Below are 23,007 nucleotides of genomic sequence, written 5' to 3' on the forward strand. Positions count from 1 at the left end.
GTGGCTGTAAGGGCCCACTCTGTGTGGGACCATAGAGCCGCTGACCATCACTGAAATGTTCTAGAAGGTGCCTTCCAGTGTCTGGAAACAGCATTTCCTTGACCTCACCCAGTCTCCTGGGCACATGCACTACCAACCCACAGGACGGGCGCCAAGCCCAGTGGCTTATCCTTTCCAGAAAATTCAGTACCGCTCTCAAGGGAGGCAAGTCGGAGGTGGTGGGTGCTCACAGAAGTAGTTCACACTCATGCGACCCTCCCAGGCGCCTGGCCTGTTCCCCAGGCAGTAATTCTAATCCTCACACGAACCATGTGATGGGACGTGATGGGACGTAGGCACTAGCATCGCAGAGGAGGAAGCTGGGGCTTGGGGCCTTGGGCGGTTTCCCTGCGTTCACCCAGGTAGCACTTGGAGGAGCTGGGACAGGAACCCAGGCAGTCTGGCTCCAGGAGACATTCTCCAGAGCAAGACACTATGCTGTGCTGCTGGCCACACAACCACTCCAACCGCGCTCACAAATGCTCACTTCCTGTGTCACCTCTGCGAGGCGCTGAGGGTTTCGGCCCCAGGAGAGCCGTCCATCCATTGTCGGTATGGAAGCAAAGAAGTCAGAGAACAGTGACACATCGGCAGGACCCGAGACAAAACGATCCCCGTTTGGGTTCCTCCCCACATAATGCGCGCTGGGTCATGTACTTATTGAGCAATAACTAAGCACCTACTGTTTACAAAGTACTGCCCTCCAGTGCCGGTCAGTGCGGTCCCTTCAGTTCTGCAAAGGCAAAACACAGTTGCATTTGTAAGCAAATCCTGGAGGGGCCGGCAGCCTGAGCCAGGGAAGAAGCTTTCACATCCACTTTGGCTTTTGAGACTTTTGGGAAAACAGAGCTAAATGAGCTTTGCAGTTTGTAGATGTGAAGTATTTGGCTCTTGGGCTCTGAGACGCAAAGATGAACACTCACTTCGGCGGATCCCAGTCTAAGGAGACTGGGAAGGCCGTGACTTGATCTCTGGCACATCGTCTTCTCCCGGTAAGTCAGCTTGATGACCCCCAGTGTCAGGAACCTCTCTGGCCACAGGCGACCCTTTCCATCTTCCCTGTCCTGTAAACTTTCATGGTGTTAACTCTCTTTCATACGTGGACCCATTTTCCCATGGACACGGTGACCAGTTAAATGAATGGACCTCTTTGGTGTCTTCAACGAGCCAATTAAAAGGTCACGAGAGGGTCCAGTGGACGGTGGAGAAGGCCCTTGACATCTCCCAGATTTAGCTGAGGATGTTAATAAGGATAAATTTATGATGAAACCTGTGCCCCCCTCCTTATCTGGGAATGCTAGACAGTGGCTTTCTTCACGTCAGCTTATGAAATGGTTCCCCTCTTATGTTTTTCGGCAGAGTGTGCTCCTTCTGGGAAAAGGACACTTCCCAATAAATAAATAACTGCAAAACCGCAAATCACAAATAAAATAACAGCAGAGCCCTTCCCGTCCCGGAGTTACGCATGATTGACCAGGACTGAAATTCACCACCTCTGGCTTCGATGAGGGGCAGGGTGGGGGTCAGGGGAGCAAGCCCAGGGGGGCCTCCATGTGGTCTGAATCCCAAATCCGGGCCTCAAAAGGAAGGGTTTTTTCCTCTTCTCCCAGAGAAGAGAATCAACAGAGAAATAATGATAGTAGGCAGTGAAGGGAAGGAGATGAATAAATAAGCCGTCTACGAGCTACATTCAAACGTTTATTTTACATGAAGGAGGGCTCATGGCATTCAGTAGGATAGAGGAAATCAAAAAGTCATAGCCAGCAGCCACTCTTTGAAACCAGATTTTGAACACAACCCCCCCCCCCAAGGGCTGTTTCCACCAATTTTCCAATAAATCACACACTGACTTTTAGAAGACACAGATATTTAATTTGTGCTTTAGAAGCACAGGGCCATGACCAAAGACTGCTACCCTGGCAGCCCACCCTCTCTTTGCAGTCCCTTAAACTACCCGGCTATAAAACGATGCGTTAATTGGGTAATTAAGCATCAGCCAGGCTGCAGGGTGAGGCTCTGATGGCTGACCTTTGGGGCCGAGATCAAAGTTTACGGGTTAAAGGACCTGTGCACTGTGAGCCCGCGGCAGCCTTTTCTGCTTCAGGTACTTAGATTATAATTAATTATTTAAATGGAGGGACTGGGGGAAGTTTAAATACCCGGGTGAGAAGCCAGAGTACCTGAGACTGTTAATTACCTCCTCCCTGGTCTCAACGAGGCTCCCGCGTGCACCCAAGAGGGCAGGTGGCAGAGGAAGCAGTGACCCTGGGGGTGGGTCCTGTGGGCAGCCCACAGGCACAGGAAGGGCCAAGATCCTATTCCCGTGTGGGGGTGTTCCAACCCCCGCCCCACATACACACACTCTTCATTTATCTGTTCATTCACCAACGGTTTGCAGCCTTGTGAGTTCTGGACACTGTGATGGGGACCAAAACCTCACGGGCTCCCAGCTGGTCCAGCAAGAGGGGAAATGTCATCACAGCCCCCTCCAGCCTCCCAGGCAGAGGGAGCAAAGAACAGAGCGTCCCCATGTCTCTGTATTTCCCAGATCCTACAATGTGCATCTAAGGGGAAGTATCCAGGGTCTCCTCTCCCCAGGGAAGGACTCCGTAGGGGAATAAGAGTATTGTCCGGGAGGGTCACATGCACTGTTCTCATACAGGGGCTGCCCCAGCTAGGGAATCAGAGCCTTCCTAACGGAGTAAGCAACTAGGATCTAGGAGGAAGGTCTCAGGGGGCCCGAGCCCCACCCGCCCACCATGCCCCTGCATTTGAAACAGTCACCTTTTTCCCTCTATAGTCCCTAATGCCTGCGGTGTCTGCCAATGGGGACGGGGGGGGGGGGTTAAGAATGAGATGGTTGGGAGCTTCTCTGATGGAGCACCTATGGGGAGGGGACCATCATCCCTGGGGCTCCTCATAGCATCAGAAGAGCAGGGTCTCCTGGGCCAAGCCTGTCAGGAGGTCTGGGAGCTTCTCCTGGCTGCTGGAAAGCCTGCCTCTTCCTCCCTTCCTAGAGCCAAATTATGTCTCCGTAGGAACCCAGCCTCGGGCTTCGCACAGTGTCTATGGCACACTCACTTCCATGCCTGTCTCCTCCCATACGGTGGGCCCCTTGAGGGTCTTCTACTTCTTGTACCCTCGGCCCTCAACACAAGACCTGGGGTGGGGGTTGGGGGGTGATGGGAGTAGTTTTTTCCTAATTGGCAGCCCTGTCCCCAGCCACCACCCCTAGTCCTGGCTTCCTTGGGGTGAGAAGTGAAGGCTTTCTTCCCATCAGTTGCAGGCCCGGATCTTAGAAAACTGGCTTCCTAGGCACATCTGAGCCAGGACAGGACGAGCCAGCCCATCCAGGCACCCAGGGAGGCTGGGAGGCCATTGAACCTTCTCCTGTGAGCAGAGCCACTCTGTGACAAAGCAGCCTCCATCCATCAACGGGAAGCTGGGCTGTGATTCTATAGGCAGCCAGAAATTCCAGTCTGAGTCTGCATCAGAATAAAAGAGACAATGGAGAGGGTTTTCTTCTCCCCAACCTCATGGGGTAGGCTGCTTGCCCTGAGCTATAAACAAGACACAGGCGTGAGGCTTAGTAAATCCACAAAGCACAACACCCCTGAGATGCCCACTGGGTCCCCGCTGACTCAGGCCGGTTTGCATGTCCCTGTATCCCCCAAACAACAGCTCAAGTGGTCATCAGATGGCTGGAAACCAAAGCCACCATCACGAAAATCCAAGCGGTGCTATTAATTAGAGTACCCCTGACCCATTCCGGAGAGAGAGGAGCTATTTGCATTTGAAGCCGGCTGGTTGGATAACTGCTCCCATTAAGACAAAAACTCACTCTGAGATGTATTTAACATGCAAGTGCTTTGGGCTTTGAGGCTGGCTGTTCCTCCCGCTGATGTACATACAGCTGATTTTCAAGGCCCACAGTTTCCAGCCCCTGGGGCCCACAGCCTGTAGGGAAACAAGCACATCCTCTCGAATTAAACTCCACTTGCCACCACAGCGTTGCCAGAGTCGGCAAAGACTTGCCAGAGGCTGGGAAGCGGGTAGGGGCATCTGAATCCATCATTCGGAAATCACATCCGTTCATTAAAGAATTCATCAAAGAAGAACAAAGGTTCATTCATGGCACATGGGGTTCGGGCACCCACAATGGGGCTGGACACCAAAACAGGCACAGGAACAGTAATCAACCCGACACTGCCTCCCCATGGCTTACAGGGGACCCAGGGGTAGCGAAAGAAATTAAAGCAATGACTGCACAATGGCAGCAGGCTTGGAGTCCCTACAAGGCAGGGCCCTGCCTGCCTTTGAGATGTCAGGGGCACGGAGATCCCCATGCAGAGCCCCCAGAGATCAGCAGGCACCAGTCTCTGGAACTGTCCACATGCGGACAGCTTTTGGATGGAGAGAGCTATTCCAAAACTCACTGCAATCTGGTCAGTTAAACTCAAGCGCTATAACCCAGTACAGAGAGAAATGTGAGCTTTGCTGTGCAGCTGGGGACATTTTAGGATCAGAAAACCCATCTCCAGCCCCCAGCTGTGCTGGTAATACTTGACCTTGCTCATCCGCGGGCTCTTCCCTGATGGTCGGCTGTGGGGGGGGGCTTTAATTCTGAAAGCCCTCGGGTCCCCAGACCAGAGGAGGTACCAACTAGGGTCTTCTAACTCACTGCAGGGCTCAAACCTCCCTTGGCCGGATGAAGGCTGCAGAACTCATCAACAGCGGTGGGGAAACCTCTTCTCTGAGCGTGCACCTGCCATGACATTGACCCATTTCCCTGTGTGGGCAGGAATCAGTGACTTTGAACCTGAATCCCAGGGCCCGAATTTGCAGAATGAGGGGTAAATGGAAAGAAGGAGAGAAGGAAAGACGGAAGGAAGGAAGGGACGGAGGGAAGGAAACCGAGGGCAAACTCCAAGTCCATTTTGTTCAGGGACTAATTCACTGACGGACACATAGTAGGCCCTCAGTAAATACCCCATAGAGGAGAAACAGATGAGCTCAATAGATATGACCAAGGTTAATCTAAAACCTGCTATAAAATTCCTATTCAGGGTAGTATAAACTGCAAAATCACCGAATCACTGGTATTATTCCATGAGAACAAATGGTGGTTCATGAAAGCCATGCAGGTGATAAAGGAACTTCAGAATCGAAAGCTGCCAGCTTTGGGTTCAGAAGCAGCTGCGGCCTTAATTACGTTGCCTGATTTATACTCTATTAAATCTGTGTATAAGTAACCCATTTCTCTGAAAGCATTTAAACCTCTTATATTCCACCAAACACAGTGCTTTTATTTGAAATAAATGTATCCAGCTCTTTGGGGAACATATGGTATATTTCTCTCTTATTAATAATTCAGTTCAAATGAGCAAAAATTAGTTGGTGCAGTTACGGCTGATTTTGTCCTGAAAAGATCCGCATTAATTTTAGACGTTTTGTAAATTGGGCTATTAAATAAAAGCATTATATGTGAATTACCCTTTAAATTTTAAGCAACTTGGTAGTTTAATGGTATTTTCTAGTCAGATTCATTTTCAATCTTTAAAAAATTATAGTCATTATGGTAAGACAAATTTTTGAAACCTGCTCCTTCTATCCAATTACATATTGTACTAATAAGTAAACTGGAAAACTTTTATGTTCTCATTTTGGGGCTCGGTCCTGCTTTGCTCCATCTTTTGACGGCATCTGTCTTCCAAGACGTTCCCTAGAGGGCGGCTGGGCTTGACCGAGAAGGCCCGATGAGGACCAGACGCAGAGAGCAGAGAGTTTGCTGGGGTGGGAAGTTAGCAGGGCGCTCGGGAGTTCATCTTTCTGATCACTAGGTCTCGGCGGATGGGGTCCCCTCCCTGGACAGTGGTCATTCTTCACTAATAGCACAATGCTCTGGGCCTGCAGAAAAAGCCCGGCCAGGCCCTGATCAGGCATTTTTGCCAGAAAGACCAAAGTGTTCCTAAATGGGGGGGATGTTATAGGAGATGAGCGCACAGCTTACCAGCTCTGTAGCTCTGCCTGGCAGAGACTCCCCCCATCACCACCCCGCAAAGCCAGCCTCACTTGGTGGTGCCCCCCATGCCTCCAACCTGCTGCCCAGGAGAGGCAGAGCAGGTGTGTTTCAGGTCAGGCTCCCAGCGGTCCCCCTGACTTTTCTCCCCCGGTTTGGGTCCTGGTCAGAGAGCCTGGGAGAAGTGGCTTTGGAGGTGGTCTACTACCTGCTCCAAGACTGGCCAGCTGTGTGATTTTGGACCAGCTCGACTCTGGGGGTTAGGTGAGAAGAATGATGGAGACGGTGCCCAGCGAGCGCCCAGTGCAGTGCCCGGCACATTACAGGTGATGGGGCTGCTCGTCCTTTCCTTCCCCTCCTCCAGCTGTGGCACCGAGCCGCTTCCTGGTGTCAGGTTTTCCCTTTTCCTAATCTGGCTGACCGCTGGAGCACAGTGCCTGTTTGGGACAGCTAGGCCTCCTGTCCAGCTGGCCTTAGTGTCCACAGAACACTCTGTGCTCACACGGACTCCCGACCCCTACCTTGACCCCCTCCCCGCGTTCCTCAGAACAGGTATCCCAGGATGAGACTTTTCCATCCTGTGTTACAATCCCGATTCCTTCCTGCATTAGGTTCCATGTGTTTCCAGGTGGCTGGCCGGATGCTAAACGAGGCGGGAGTACGGTCCCAATCCTAGAGAACCAGAGCGAATAGGGAGCTGAGATGCGGTCACACCCAAGCACCCAGCCCTGCCTTTACTGGTTGCTTCTCCATCCCGAGGGGTGGATTTGCTCTCGCTGAGTGATCCCAGGCACCCCCTGGGGCCAGAGACAGCTGCAGAGCAGGTGCCTAGGGTCAAGGAGGAACCGCTTCTGGGAAGGAGAAAGTCACAAGGCCAAGTAGGACAGCACAGGGAGGGCTCCCATTATACAGAGGGGGAAGGTAAAGCTCTAGGAGAAAAACTGACCTTTCCAAGGTCACACAGGGGAGACTGGACCCCGCTCCACAGTGAGCATTTACAGGACAAATCACCAAGTCCCCTTAGGTCTGGTTGTCCCTGATGGTTTCCAGCCATGGGCCAGCCCCTGGGATAGCCATAGAGTAGCAGTTAGAAACACAGGCTCTTAGGTTAGATGTCCTGGGCTCGAATTTGAGCCCTGAGAGTTCCCAGTGTGTGGCTGTAGCAGATTATCCAATCTCCCTGTGGATCCATCCATAAAGAATGGGAGGAATACTGCTGACTTCAGATGGGATGAGTTCATGTATACATAGTGCTCAAAAACTTCCCAACCAAGTGTTTTTCAGGAAAAAAAAAAAATCAGTGTGAGCCACACGTTGGGGTCTGGGCAGCAGGTCCACATCCTCTGCTCCTACTCACAACTGAAGACTTATTTCTGAGGATGGGCTCACTGCCCCACATCACCCAACCAGACACCAGGCCACTCTGGCTGCCCATGATGTGGTGGCTTTGAGAACATGACCTGATGTGCTCAATACCATGCCCATAATAGGAGAGCTGCCTTGGTATCCAAGACGGCTACATCATCAGGAAGTTCTAGCGGAAACGCCATTCCGATGGGCTCGAGGTGGAACTCCATGTCCAAGCAAGAAATGATAATAACCCCAGATCACTTAGCCTTTTGTGTCACTTCGACGCGGACGAAGATCTTTGTCACAGGCACTGCTATTTATCTCATCATCACCCTTGCGTTATTCTTCCCAGCCATTATTATGTCCTGTTAACCACTGAGCTTAACCTTCTTGAGGTCTTGTGTTAAGTAAATGGAGAGATTAGGGTTCGAATGTAGGCTTGAGCCCATTCCTGATGATGGCACTGTACTTGTAAATGGCCAAATGTTTCCTTGACTGTGACCCTCAGAACAGAGCAAGAGGGCTGTAGGGGTTCATCTTATGTGCCCATTTGGCAGGGCCACAGTGCCTAGATATGGGATCAAACATTATTCTGGATGTTTCTGTGAGTGTGTTTGGATGAGATTAAATGGTGGACTCTAAGTAAACAGACTGCTCTCCATGGGATGGGTGGGCCTCATCCAATCAGTTGAAGCCCTGCATCAAACCCAAGACTAACCTCTCCCTTCCAAGAGGTAATTCTTCCAGTAGATGGCCCTCAGGCTTGAACTGCAGCATTGGCTCTTTCCACAGTTGGAAGAAGTGTGGCGTGGGCCCAGGCACAGCACAGCCTTGGATGTTGATCAGCTATGTGACCTTGGACATGACTCTTCTGGGCTGCCATTCCTTTCTACACCAAATAGAAGCAGTTGTATCTATGATATCCCATTAGATATAAGGATCAAATGAGAATATGCCTGCCAAACCCTCCATACAGCACTTGGCTCACAGTCGGCCCTGAATCATTGATAGTTGTTTTGTTATTATCATCAAGAAAAAAAGAGCTGAACAAGTGGGTTTGGAGATTGTGCCTGAAGATTCAGAGCCAAAATTCTGCAAGAAGATGGCTTTCTCAGGAGAGAGAAAACGGGCTGGGCCTCTAGCGAAGAAGAGGGTGGTGTGAGAGGGTCCTCATGTGCTGAGAGGGCTGCCTGAGAGGAGAAGCAGAGTCTCTCCGGACTCTAATGGTGTAGGGACAACAGAGCACTGGAGGAAATTGAAAAGAAGAAAATCTAAAAAGCACAAAAGGAAATATGTATGTCCAAGCCATGTCATTAGCCTGCACAACCCTTGATGGCAGGTCATGAGTCAGGTGAATCCCATGCATGGAGAACGACAGCACCGTTTGGTTCCACCACTCCTCTTGGCATCTGGCGGCCCAATGGGTTTATGGCGATCTACCCGAATAGGAGATCTACCTGGTGCTGACACACGGGCAGGTCTGTACATAGTTACAGGCAGCCACAACCTCAAGCAACAGCAGCAACCACGTCTCTCAGAGGAAGGTCCCTAGGAGCTGACACACCGACTGCCCGGCATCAGAAAGAAAAGGCCCCTTGATGCCTGGGGTGGAAGTTAGCCTGGATCCAGGATGCCCACCCCGTGGGTACAGCATGAATGGGCTCTCATGGGTATGTCTGGAAGGTAACCGGTGGCAATAGTCATGACAAGGTATGAATGATACGGCAATAACATTTAGCATCACCACCCTGTCCACCAAGCTCAGAGCGGGGGAGACGATGGACAAGCAAACTAGAGAAGTCCAAAGCCCCGGGCGCCAGGGCAAAGCCCTCTGACAAGGGAAGACCACATCCACCGTGGGTGACTAGGGAACTGGGTAGGAAGCCCTTTAAGAACCTATGGCTGCTTGAGCTGAACTTCCAGCAGCAATTGGGCTTCTACTCCAGAGGTGGCAGGGAGCTGGCGCAGTGAGCCAGAGAGAGCGATGTGAACCAAGCACAGAGGTGGGAACAGGCTTAGCTCATCCAGTGAATACTAAGGAATGAAGATTCGTTGGTGACCATGAAGCAAGTGGCACGGGAGGGAAGATGAGCACTGAGGCCCCCAACACTGTGTCATGCACTGGGATGAGTTTCAGCCGCATGGATATCCTTGGCACACTGAGTTTACTCCATGGTCTTTGACAACTTTCCAGCTTCCAAGAAGCGTGTCCCATCGGTAAGACCCTCAGTAGAAAATTCTCCCAACACAATGGAGAATGACGTGTTAAGTAGTTATGTGTATAGAGGTCTAGGAAGGAGTCCAGTCCACTAAAGGGGGTGGTGACGGGGAGAGGCAGGTGATCTCCAGGAAGCTGGCTCTGTACATCACGGATAAATTTGTTAAAATCTAAATACTGGTTAAGTCTGCAGCAGAGAGAAGAACTGCCAAAGACACACACTATGTCTCAGTGAGTTTTCCTATTTAAGGCAAAAATTTCCTCCTTGAAATCAAAAGCTTACCCACTGACCCTGGTTCTGAACATAAACGTAATCTTAGTGGAACATTTACAAATTTGTAAAATCAAAACGCTTCCCCATTTACTAGTCATCATATTTAAGGCCAAAGTCTAACTCAAGGTGCCGTGGGGATTAAAGGCAAAACAGAAGCCCTGTCCGTTCATCTGTGGATCTCGCAGATATCAGCTTGATCACTGGCAGTAATATACATGACATCCACAAAGAATTAGCTTGGGGATTACAGGACATCAATAGATCTGTTCTTTGTAGCAGTGTGCTTGATGCGGCTTGGATTAGGATGAACAGTGTTCACTGCTAACATAAACCGCAGTACCTCCGTGGTGTAACCCAAGAGGCTTTTCTGTCTTGTTCAGATAAAATTTCTTTCTAATTCTACTGTTTGAAGGCAGGAGAAAGAATCTTCTGAGTCTTCTCCATTTATCCAACAGATGGGGAGAGAGAGCAAGGATCACACGTTAAGAGTTTTTCATGGGCCCAGATCTACAAGAGATGGATGAACACATTCTTCCGGCCAGAACTCCGTCATACATCTCCATCTAACAGCAGAGGAGACAGAGAGATGTGGGCCAGCAGGGTGCCCAAGAATAAGAGGAGAGCACTGGAGCTGGTGAACGTGAGCAGTCTTTGCCAGATAGCTTCATAGCCCCCAAATCAAACTTTTAAGAATAGATTATAAAATAGCAATAAATATTTTGTAAAAGCTTTTGTTTCCATTCCTGTTCCAAGGCAAAATTATTTCTTTCCCAAGCTGGTTGAGATGTGTTTCCCCCACTCTCCAAAGTCATTCAACCATGACCATGTGCCCCTGGAGACAACACAGGCTATAAATCAGCAAATTCTGCTATAAAACCTTGTGTGGAGAAAATGCTCGTGTGCAGTGAGAGCTCGTGACGACAAATGGGGTCAGGATGTTTCCCAGACAGGTCCCACTCCGCATTCATGATTCTCAGCAACGCTAGAAATGCAGGAATATACCCAACATACCTCAAATCTTTACTTCACCGCCTAAGCTAGAATCTACCAACTCTCACAGCGTTAGGACTTTACTTCAGTCAAATTAGCTATTGGTCAAAGACATCGATTCTTCAGCCATCTGCTTAGAGCGAACCAGAGCCACCGCCTGGCCAGGTCAGGGATGTTAATACGCACACTGGACCAAAGCTGTGCTCCAACCCAACCGTTGTTTCTCGCTGGGCAAACAGATGATGGAGACAACCATCTCCCTGACCTGGCCATTCCTCATGCAGAAGGACTGACCCCATCATTTCTCCGTCGCCGCTTCTGAGGGTCTACTCAGATAAAGACACATTACCATGTTCTAGCCATGTGACAGCTGAGAGACGGAGGGCGAAGCCTGCGTGATTATGGCTAATCATTGTCTGCCTGTCCCTGGGTAGTTGATACTTATCAATGAATTGCACCAAATGTGGTATAAAATCCCAGATAATTAACGGTGAACTGGGGATAACTTCTCTGGGCCATTTCATTCATATTTTAGAGAGAAGGCACGGGTAAACATTCAAACTGCCGTGTTTACGCCCCCACCGAATCTGGTAAGTGAGCATCCCTTTGTCTCCCACAGACGGTGAGTGTGAAAGAGACACGCAATTCACATCCCGCAAAAAGCAAGGCTCAAACCAACAGGGCAGGGGAGAATTTATTTTTTTTCCCCCTTTCCTCCTTAGCCAAAGTTATTATCACAACTGCCGGGGAATTTGTGAGATTGGGAGATAAGGATCTTAATGATTCTTTGGAGACCCGTCAATCACTGCAAACTGCTACCAGAATCGAAATTACATCTGCATTTGAATTAGCAACATTACTCGCCAATTTAGATCAGAGTGAACATTTTTCCATTGAAGATGGAATTAAATTAGAAAGTGAGTGAGTCTTTAATTTCCACATTATAAATCACCGAAAATAATTCAACTCCTGTACCTTAAGGCCAATTACATTATCCTAAGCGACATTTTATCTCCCAACCTTCGAAGTGATTTGGTGTTGGGAGCCTTCACACAAATCAGTCTTGCTCTCGCAGCAAGAAATATATCTGCCCACCGAGTCACACACATAAAACACCAGGAATCGTTTTAATGCCGAAGCTTATTTTACATGAAATTTGATTGTCTGTTTGATAGTGTATTTTTGTGTTCTGATGAACTGAGGCATTAGCCAGATACGAGTTCTAAGTTATGTCAGGTTCAGCAAGGAAATTTTAAAATGATTGACTTGTTCCAGGTTGGGGCATCTCCGTCTCTTTCACCATTTCCTCCCCCTTTGGTCTTATCATGCGTATTTGCGGGTCTGAACATGGTCCCTCTCATCCTTTCCGTTCACCGGGGTTATTTGATATCTATAAGCCTGTCTCTCCCTAGACTGCAAGCTCCACTTGTACTAATGCCTGGACCCATCCAGCAAAGTGAAGGGTTCAGAGTACGTGTTGTGTAAAAGGTTGCAACGGATGCATGGCATCAGGTCCTTTGCCCCTGGCAACAATCAAATGGCCACGATAGAGACTGAGCAAACAGAGAAACAGGCCGCCTGCCCACCCCACCGCCACTTTCCCCAGCACCACTGCTAGAAAGTCAGGACAACCAGAAAGCCAGGGAGGGCCTCGTTCATGAGCAGGGTTGAATCTCCAGGAGTTAACTAGCCTTAACAAAGACCAAGAAGTCTCCCCAATAAACCACAAGCCTTGAGCATCACCTGAGAAAGCAGCCTTGACCCAGAAAACTTCTGAGCCCCTGATATAGCAACCAAGCAGAGGAAGGAAAGGAAAAGCAAGAAGGAGTTAGGAGGCAGGACAAGGGTTGTAAATATTCTGTTCTTAAGATGTGGAGCGGTGGCAGGGTGTCTACTGACTCGACCTGGCCGGGGGAACGAGGCCTCTGTTGGCTCTGGCCCTCGGTACGAGCCTGGTGAGTCACTGTGAGCCTCGGACCTCACTTCCCCAGGTCTAAAGTGAGAGGTTAAACCACAAGATCTGATGGATAGAGAGCTTCCCACCAACCAGGCTCTGGGATTATTCAAATAATCCTCCATGCTCCCTGTCACCAAAAAGCAGGTTCTGACTTGGCCTTCCCTGACCGTCTGTGTGGCCTGGGCAATGCCCCTCTGGACCTCAGCCTTCCCATCCACAAAATGGGGACCTGAATGTGAACTTGAATATCTGGAAGTAGGGTTTGAGGGAGAATTAATTAAACAAGAACCTGGAAGGCCCCAGGTGACAGCAACAATAGACAAGCTGCTCCCCTTATGAGGGAAGGAAGTCCCGCTGTGTAGCGCGGCCTGCCAGAGGCCGCTCCCTCCACCCGCCAGGCAGCCCTGAGCTCCTCTGCATGGCCCCGTGATGCCCCCATTCATTTTCTCTGTCCTGGCAGAACCAGACACAGGCCCTCGGGCCACTGTGGGAGGGTGTCTCGCGTCAGACGAAGTCACTGGTAGGGCACGAGGCTCCTCAGTCTCCAAGCCCACACCCCTCGTGTGGAATCTGGGACAGGGAGCCTTCTTTCCCATTCTCTCGCATCCCTCACGGAGTAGGTCACCACCAGCAACGGGTGACATGTCCAGAACGAGTGTTGTCAGAGCCGGAAGAGAAATCAACCCTTTGTCCAGGGCACCTGTCTCACGGGGACTTAGGGGTCTTACAGATGTACTCGGGGCGGGAAGGAGAGCTGAGAGTGGTCGCTCTGGGTTCCCCCACACCCCAGCACACGCACCTCTCACCCTTATAAGTGCACAATTGACCGACTGGGTCCAGCTTGGTCAAACATTACAGGCAAATGGGACCAGTCCAGGGAAACCCTGCAAGTTCATAACAAGGCTTGGGCCAGAAGCCAGGACCCAAGGCCCAGACTCTCTCCTCACACCTATTCAAAAATGACACAATGACAACTGCCCCCTGCTAGACTGTCACCTCATATGACTGGGTACTCTGTCTACACCGTCTTCACGGGCAAGCTCACAACAGCCCTATGAAGCGGGAACTGTCCCACGATACCCTTTTTCCAGATGGAGAAGTTGAAGTTCAGGAATGTTAAGAAGCTTTCCCAAGGTCTCCCAGCTAGCAAGTGCCAGAGCTGGGATTTGAGCCCAGGTAGTGGGGCTCCAGAGCCCACACCTGCAGCCGCAGAGTTGCCCTTCAGCCCCTCCCCTCACAGAGCTGGCCGCCTGGTCTCGCCCTCCCTCACGGGGGCTTTCTCAGTTTCCATAAAGTCCAAGAGGCTGAAGCTCTAGAACCTTCTGGATTTGGAACCTGAGGTATATTTGGTGAGGGTTCGGGTTTTGTTTTTGTTTTTGTTTTTGCAGCATTTTATTTATTTATTTGGCAGAGAGAGAGCATAAGCCGGGGGAGGTTCAGAGGGAGAGGGGAACGGGCTCCCCACTAAGGGGGGAGCCCAACATGGGGCTCGATCCCAGGATCCTGGGATCACGACCTGAGCTGAAGGCAGACGCTTAAACAACTGAGCCACCCCGATGCCCTTGGCAAGGGTTTAGTGTTACCAGATTTAACAAATAAAAACATTTGGGTCTAAACAAGTATTTTTATAGTTTAATGAAATACAAACACAAATGAATGTCCTGTGTTTTATCTTGAAACCTCACCAGGGTGTCATGCGGATGGGCAGTTGTGAGGTCAGGGCTATCCCTCCTCCTTGGGGTGCACAAGCCTTATTCCCAGGCCTTATTCCCATGTCCTCCGCTCCTTCTCGACACACCAACCAAGGGGCCATCTCGCCACCTGCACCCTCCCTGGGCGTTTGAGATGATGGAGGGATTAGAGAGCAAATGCGGGTATTTTTTTTTTAAGATTTTTATTTATTTGACAGAGAGAGATCACAAGTAGACAGAGAGGTAGGCAGAGAGAGAGAGAGGGAAGCAGGCTCCCTGCTAAGCAGAAAGCCCGATGCGGGACTCGATCCCAGGACCCTGAGATCATGACCTGAGCCAAAGGCAGCAGCTTAACCCACTGAGCCACCCAGGCGCCCCAAATGGGGGTATTTTGACAATCCGGCTCGGTGAGATGCAGGAGTCCCTAATGTTCCTGCCCCGGACCTCGGCTACAGCGGGGCTCTGTGCTCATGGGTTTGCTCCCCCTGCTGCTGAACACGTCTGGGCTGTCACCGCTCCATCTGCCCAGGAGGGACAGCAGAGCCAAGCGTCCCTGAGTGATTGCTAAACTGTCTGGTTTTTCCGGCCACCACAGCGACCTGGATAGCATGTGTCGTCCCCCGAGGAAAGGAGGCTGGAATCCAGCGTCCTGATCCGCCACAGCTCACCCATCCCGGTCCTCTTTCCCACTGGGCCCAGGTGCAACCTCAGCCTCCTTCTCCACAGCGGACTCCAGGCCGCCACCACCAACGAACTGGTGTCAGCCCAGAAACTAGGCCCATCTCAGATGCAAATTCAGCCACAGCCAAGGGACTGGGTTGCGCTGGGGAGAGGGGCAGAGAGAAGACGGAGGCATCAGCTCAGAAGGAGGGAAAGGCTTGGACTCCAGAGGCAGAAAGCTGGTGCACAGTCTGGTACTGCCACAGAGCAGCCCAGAGACCCACACACAGCAAGCAGAGTTGTCCCTGAGCCGCACTCTCTGCCCGGTGGAACCTGCTCGGTGTCCTCTGCCCCACAGAGCCGTAGACGGTGAAACACATGCTCTCCGCGTGCCTCCCGCCCGCCTGCTCCATGGAGGTCTCTTCCGACCAGTCCCCGGGCCAGAGCAGCTGGAAACATGGGTGCAGGGAGACCCCCGGCTTCAGGCCCAGCTGGCCTTCTGGGGGACTGTCCTAGCATGACCGCTCAGGACCCCGCACCTGCACTCAGACGCTCGGCTCGCAGTGACTTCCACAAAGGGCTCCAAGCGCAGGATTTGAAGCTGAACAGTGGAGCGAAGGGAAGAAACTGCTGTGGCGGGAGCTGGCTGCCACGGCCAAGGTTTCCGCGGGTTTCCAACCTCTGTCCCTCACTGGGCTCTTCACCCAGCTGCCACGCGATCCCCAGACGCAGGATCACGACAAGCAGGTCCTCTAAGAATTGAATCGTCATTAACTGACTCATGGAATGAAACACTAGCAGGGACACGTGCCTAAGATTTTATAATTTTCAACCCATACCCACACCCATACCCACACCCACACAATTCTCACCAGGAATGAGGATTGCATAGGAATTCCTCTTAGCACCACTTTAAAGATAAGAAAACAGAGTTTCATACACCAGGTGAGGCCACGCAAGCCAGGGTGCTGCTGGCAGGAGACCGCCAAGTCCACCTCCTTCGGGTCCAACGGCTTCTGCTCACGTCCTGCCTTCTAACCCTAACCCGAACGTGGAGAAGCGTCCAGGGGCTGTGATCTCAGGAATCAGGAACCCCTGAATCTGGAAATGGGAACGGCCTCTCCTTCTCCCTAAAGCCACCTCCCTGCTGGGGGCATCAGCACCTCCCCAGGGATGCCAGGGAGAAAGAAAGCAGGACAGCCAGGCACGGTGAGTACCCACCCCTGTCCCGTCCCACGACCGGCCCTCCCCACGCGCACACACGCACATGCACGCACACAGCGGTGGCCTTTGCTCTCATCGGGGGTCGCCTTCACCCTGGGGATCACATCCACTCTAACTGGTCTCCCTTAGTGTCACCTGACAAAAAATTCCTACAGTCACACACAGGCACTCACATGCACAATTCCACGGGAGCCTCTCTGTGAGAAGATTCGGACAGGTTCTCTGCCCTAGAAAAAGACAAAAATGGGGCTCCTGGGGGGCTCAGTTGGTTAAGCATCTGCCTTCTGCTCAGGGCATGATCCCAGGGTCCTGGGATCAAGCCCAGGAACAAGCCCCTGGGATCAAGCCCCTGCTGAGCGGGAAGCCTGCTTCTCCCTCCTGCTTGTGTTCTCTCTCTCTGTCAAATAAATAAATAAAATCTTAAAAAAAAAAAAAAAAAAAAGACAAGGACCAAACTTAGGGAGATGAGATTCACATGTGTCAGACCTGAACCACACGGGGGGGAGATGTGATGGCCCCAACTGCCCCCTCCACCAGCTTGTCAAGGGAAGGAAGAGTGGGGTCTCGGGGTGGCGGGAATGTGGGGAAAGTAGAAAGAAGGGGAACATGGAAGCAGACGGTCCCGAACCTCAGTGTTGCGGTCATCCGTAGAATGAGCACAAGAATACTATTTACTGAAAAGATCAGACGAGCTGCTGTTCGGAAATACGTCCGCAGCCAGCACGTGCTCTCCGCAGAGCTCCGTCTCCCCCACTCTCTCTGCCTCGTCTCCTTATCTCGTCTCTCCTCAATCTCTGTCTCTGCTTCCTGACCCAGTCCTCCTCAGGAGTCTGAGGGCCAGAGCAGCAAAATGTTTGACCTCCCACCAAGCAGGCCTTTCCAGGACCCCCTCCCCCGGGCCCAGACCTCTCAGCCCCCAGCAGCCTCCTCCCAGCAAGGACCACCCCAGGGCAGGAGCCCCCCTGTGCCCTTGGAGCTCAGGACATCCACGCCGCACCTGACCCTGACTCGACACCCTGGCCCTGCTCCGGCTTCCACACTGCCCACACTTCTGCTCTCCCCGACGATGGCAAACCTCTGGTTTCCCAGACACAATGATCCCTCCGAGGGACAGAACCGAACTGTGTGTGCGCACCCTCCCGGACCGAATCCCAGCAGGGCTCCTCCTTCTCAATGTCAGGGTCCAGCTGGGCTCAGGGCTGCAAGGGGCAGACACGTCCAGGGCAAGGGAGTGTGGGAGGAGGTGCGCATGAAGGCGGAGCATGCTGGTCCCGTTTATTTCAGTAACGGCCACCAAAGATGCTGTGCTTTGGTGGCAAAGCTGAGCCCAACAGGGAGGAGAAAGCTCATCACCCTCTCGGCACTCACAGGACAGCCCTGCTGGCCCTAGCCCAGAGCCTGGTCCTGCTCCCAGCCCTCTGCCTACACATAGGATTGAACCTCACACAGCCTCCTGTGAACGGGGATCATGCCCATTTTACAGATGGGGACACGGAGGCTCAGAAGGACTAAGTGATTCGCCAAGATCATTTAGCAAATAAGTGGCAAGGGCAACACTCAAAGCCAGGACACTTTTTTCCGCAGCCATCCTCCCAAGAGTCACAGGGCCAGATGAGCCCCCGCACAGCCGTGAGCGTGGGGAGCCCTGAGAGGCTCCTACAGCTGTGACTCCAGCCGCTGCCGGTGGCGGTCTAGCTGGGCCGGGAAGGGGAACCTACTCGAACACCTGCTGGAGAGATGACACTGCCTCGCGTCCCTGACCCCGGGGCCTGCAGTGAGTTTCTCTCTAACGTTTTCTGCCAACCTCCAGTGGCCTCTCCAAGTGGCCCCCGGCCTGCCCTTTGGTCACTGGTCCGTTGAGCCCTCAATGCACGCAGCCTGTCTCCCAGTGCCTGGCAAATGGGAAGGGCCAGGGAATCAGCTGGTGACCCAGGCCCAGGACAAATAGCACCTCCCTCTTCTCATCCTCCCGAGGCAGTCCGCAGTGCTCCCCTGGCCAGGAAGCTGGTGCTCGTCCCTCAGGCCCACCTCCCGGGACCAACAGCAGGGAGGACCCTGGGCTGGCCCGACGGGGACCCTATGGGACACTGAGCGCTTCTGTAAGCTGATGGTGCCCATGTTTGGGGGTGCTGCAGCCCACACACCACCCCGAGGGGCTAGAAGTTAGCAAACTGACTCAAAGGAAGGCACCTGTGAGGCTGCTCCCATGGTTCCTCCCATGGCCTCCTCTCCTGGAAGCCTGCAGAGCTCTGGTGAGGGACACCAGTGTGAGTGGGGCGGCTGGCCACCCTCTGACGAAAGACGGGCAGAGATCCTACACGAGTTGAGGTGTCTCCGCTCCCAAAGCAGTCACTCCACCCAGAAAGGCACATCGTTTCTCTTCTTTCTGCCTCTCGACAGAGGCCAGATTTCAAGCAACATGCGATTTCCAGTGACACATAAGCTCCAGGAGGACAGGAACTTGCCCAGTGTCCCTGTGTCCCTCTAGAGCCTGAGATGGTGCCGGGTGCACTGCAGGCTCTGGGGACTGGTGTGGGTGACGTGAATGGACGAGCAGACCCCACAGAGTCCAAGTGGGGAGTCGCTAAGATTCGTTTCTAAAAACGAACTGTAGGAATTCGGAGGAAACAGCACACAGGCGCCTGCCTTTTCTCCTTCATCGCTCTGCCCACCTGGGAGAGGTCCTGAACGGAAAAGTAGAGAAAAGGCCAGCCTCCAGCGTCTCCTTGAACACCTATAGCATCAGTCCAGAAGCGAAGCAGGTTTCCGAGACTCAGAAACCCCTCCCCTAAAGAATCTTTCGGCAATAGAGAGCACCGTCCGAGTACGCGGGTGCTGGCTCATGGAGGGCCCTCAATGGGGCCGCGCCGATCATCTGGCCAAGGAAAGAAGCAGAGCACCAGTGAAGGCCGCTGTGATTTTTCCTTTGCCCCAATTTTGCCACCAGCTCTTAGAATTCAGAAGAGCATTAATATACGGCCAATGTGATCTCATTTTGCTTTTTTTCCTTTTTTCTCTCTGTGGCCCCTTTGCTTCAAGAGAGACACACGGGAAATACCAACCTGAGCCCTGTCCTGCCAAGACACGGAAGACAGGTGTGGGTACACCTGTGCCAGGCTGCACCACCATCAGGGCTCACCCGGAGGCCTTGGCGCCAGGTGGCTCCAGGCTCCAGGTCCTCCGTGGGACGCGCTCCTCCATGTCCGGAAGCTTCACCGCCATGGCCAAGACCAGACAATGCTGGGCCTGTCACACAGGGAAACATCACTACTCCTGGGGACACGTTCCCCTCCCCCAGCCTCATTCTTGATCCCAGACATTAAATATTTATGAGTTCTTTTTTAAAAAGCCACAAACCTCAAATAATGCAAGTTGTCTACTAGGCAGGGAGATTTCGAGACGATAAACATTATTCAGAAACACCATGATATGCTTCATATCGTGATGTGATTGGGCACCATATTAAAACCCGCCAAGGCTATTATACCTAATTTTTGTTTCAATTCAGGCAATATTGCCACTGCTTAATATGATTTCTATTTACTTTTTTCTATTGTTAATATTTTATTGGGGTTGTGTCTGCTTTATCAAGCAGATCTCCTCTGAAAGGGAGGTCAGACTCTGCTCAGACCTTGGGATTTTCTGTCCTTTCTCTTTTAAAGGGGTTTCCATTATATTCTGCTTGGTCTGAATTCACTCAAAAACCCTCAACGCTAATACCAACTCTTTTTCTTTACTCTTGTCCAATTACAATATTTCTACCGGCACAGAGCCTGACAGCTTGATATTTAAGAGCTATATAAACTCTCATCATCTGGTTTTATGTTCCCGTTTTTCTATGGTACCATTGGATTTGGGTGAATGCTACATAAAATGTGTGCATTGAAGGGTTTCAAATCAAGTTATCTCCTCCATCTATAAAAATTGAATTTTAAAGGTTATTTTAATTATAAGTTTAAACCCATGCACTATTAATGACGGGGCCAGCCTCCTCCACCAAAGCGCTCATTCGACTTCTCCCCAGGGTCACGGCCACGCTAGGGAATCCTGTTATTTCCTGAACGAAATGTAATTTTGCAAAACAGGATATTATTTTTTAAAGCATTATGCACTTTGCATAACTCTCTCTTCCTGGACTGGCCCAGGGAGGTGGGGGAGAGGGGGATTCAGCACTCTGCCCGCTGAACGAGGCCCGCCTTGACACGACCTATAGGAATCTTTCCTTATCGCAAGTGTGAAGGAAGAGATTAAATCAGTTTCCCAGCTCCTTGAAGCCACATCTAAGCCAACGGACTGTTTGCAAATCAGACAAGGATGTCACACTGCCAAATAATTTGGAGGAAAAAATTATTAATCAGGTAAGTAAAATCCAAGTTTCGAACCCTGTTTCTTCAGATTGCAATCGAAACTCCTTTAGTTTGGGGGGGGGGTGGATAATTCTTATGTGGGCTCCTAGACTCCAAGTTTCTAAACGTGTTATTGAAGCCGTGATTGAAATCTGACAAAAACAGACTGCGTTTTATAATAATGTCCCGCAGCCAAAGTATGGCACCAATAACTAAACAATACTTTATCACCTTTGCCACTTTCAACAGCTCCCATTAATATTGAGATCATAGTGTTCGGCCCTCTATTCCCCAGCTGACTGCCTTAGTGACAGCACCGGCTAAGGCGGTGACATTGAAAAATATTTGCCGTGACATGGCCACAAATCACAGCAAGACAAGTTTAAAACTCAATATTCACTAAACTTGCATCTGCTAGTTTCTGGTTCCAATTTCTAAAACACAGTTATTATCTGCCCCTTGCTTTGAAATAGCAGAGCGTAAACGGGTGTGTGCTAAGCCGAGAAAGAGGGGGTGATTTTAAAAAATTAGACTCTTTGGGAGATCACGGGTAGTTTCATAAGCCAGAAACTATCGCTGGAGAAGGAGCTGAACATACAGATGTATTTGGGGGATGGGGGCTGTTTTCTGGACTGTTTGGGCGACTCACAGCGGCCTGAACTCACACCGCAATTACTCGTGGTCCTGGGTTCACACGACAGCCTAATTTTACACGTATCGATTTTTATTTTCGGTTTTCTCAAGATGCCGAAGCAGGTGTTGGTCCGCTTGGCAATTGCCCCTAATTCACTTTACAGAGGCCGTGGTCAGCGTGGTGGAATGTGCCCCCACCCACTCTATTTCTGCTACGCCTGGTGGGATGGCACCTGCCAGCCGCACTCTGACCTCTCACTACAAGCCAGGAGCCCAGGAGGCTTTGACAGTGATGCCATTGGCCCTGGTCCCAAGACGCCTGGCACCCACGGGGTTTGGCATAGAGCAGTTCCTCTTTTGGGGTGTAATGCAGGGACTCCCAGCATTTGCTAATAAGCACAGCAAGTCTATTTTCCTCCATAATCCTCATGCCCAGCACAAAAGCTAGAAACAACAGCCGAGCCACGAGCGTGTGCGCAACAGGAAACCAACCCTTACCCAAGGCCCGTGTCATTACACCAGAGTCTCCCGGCACCACCGCCAAGTTCACGGTCCTCACGAACAGAGAGAGGAGGGCGTGCGGGAAGATCGGGGGCCACCTCCAGCACTCAAGTTCCGTCTTATGAAGGAAAGCTGCCCTGTGAACACGGACCATCAGAACCCACTATGTTAAGGGGCAGACTCACCGAGACAACCTTGTTATCCTGGGTGATGATCCTGAGACAGTCCCTCAGGGCCTGAAAACCTTGGGAAATTGTTAATGGTCCTGTATAGACCGTTGGCTGGTTTTTTTCCTGATGCATCATTTTTTAAAGAAAGGAGGCTTATTGCCCGACTGACTGTGACCTCAGCCTCCGTGCAGCTAGATTCAAATGAGATAAAGGTTGGAAATTGTCCGCTGAGTTTAGCAACTCAGAAATCTTTCGTAATAGGTAGAAAGGCCATTTCACTAGGATATGTAATCGTCACCAATGTGATGTGAGTTTTACACATTAAATTTATGTTGGCACAAAGAAATTGACCAGATCGGTGCCCACAACCTAAAGAGAACCCTTCCTGTTCTTTTCTGTCATTCAGGAATGACAGGGACAAGAGCATTTAGGAGGTGTTCTGTGCCCACTTTTTTGAGCAGGACTCTCTGCTGTGGCGCTCCCAGCCTGGCCTCCCCATACTATGCTGGGTCTGCGTTTGTCTGTTCACAGGTCTCTGTGCCAGAAGAGCCACATCCAGGGGCCCCATCGGCACAGGAGCTGACCTGGATGACAAGATCCCGTATTTGAGCCCGAGTCACATGCTAAGATGGGGTGACACTGTCCCGGAAGGAAGCGAGTGGGAGAGAAGTGAATTTTTGAGACCAGAGGGCAGGCTCTGGTAGATTACATTCCCCAACATGGCTGCCACAATGTCTCCCTCTTCCATGCTCATCCGGAACGTGATCGTGACCTTTCCTGCAAATGACACCCGTTAAGACGTGGTGTCGGTTTCTGCTCCCCTTGGACCTGGACTGGCCTCGGAAACAAACGGCAGTGGTGTTGCTACGAGGGTTCCACGGCCAGATTGCAACATGTCCTCATGATTTCTCCTTTGTTTCTTGGTCTGTTTCTTC

The sequence above is a fragment of the Mustela putorius genome, unplaced genomic scaffold (assembly GCF_011764305.1).
Source record: "Mustela putorius furo isolate JIRA1106 unplaced genomic scaffold, ASM1176430v1.1 tig00003909_pilon_pilon_pilon, whole genome shotgun sequence".
Classification (NCBI taxonomy): Eukaryota; Metazoa; Chordata; class Mammalia; order Carnivora; family Mustelidae; genus Mustela; species Mustela putorius.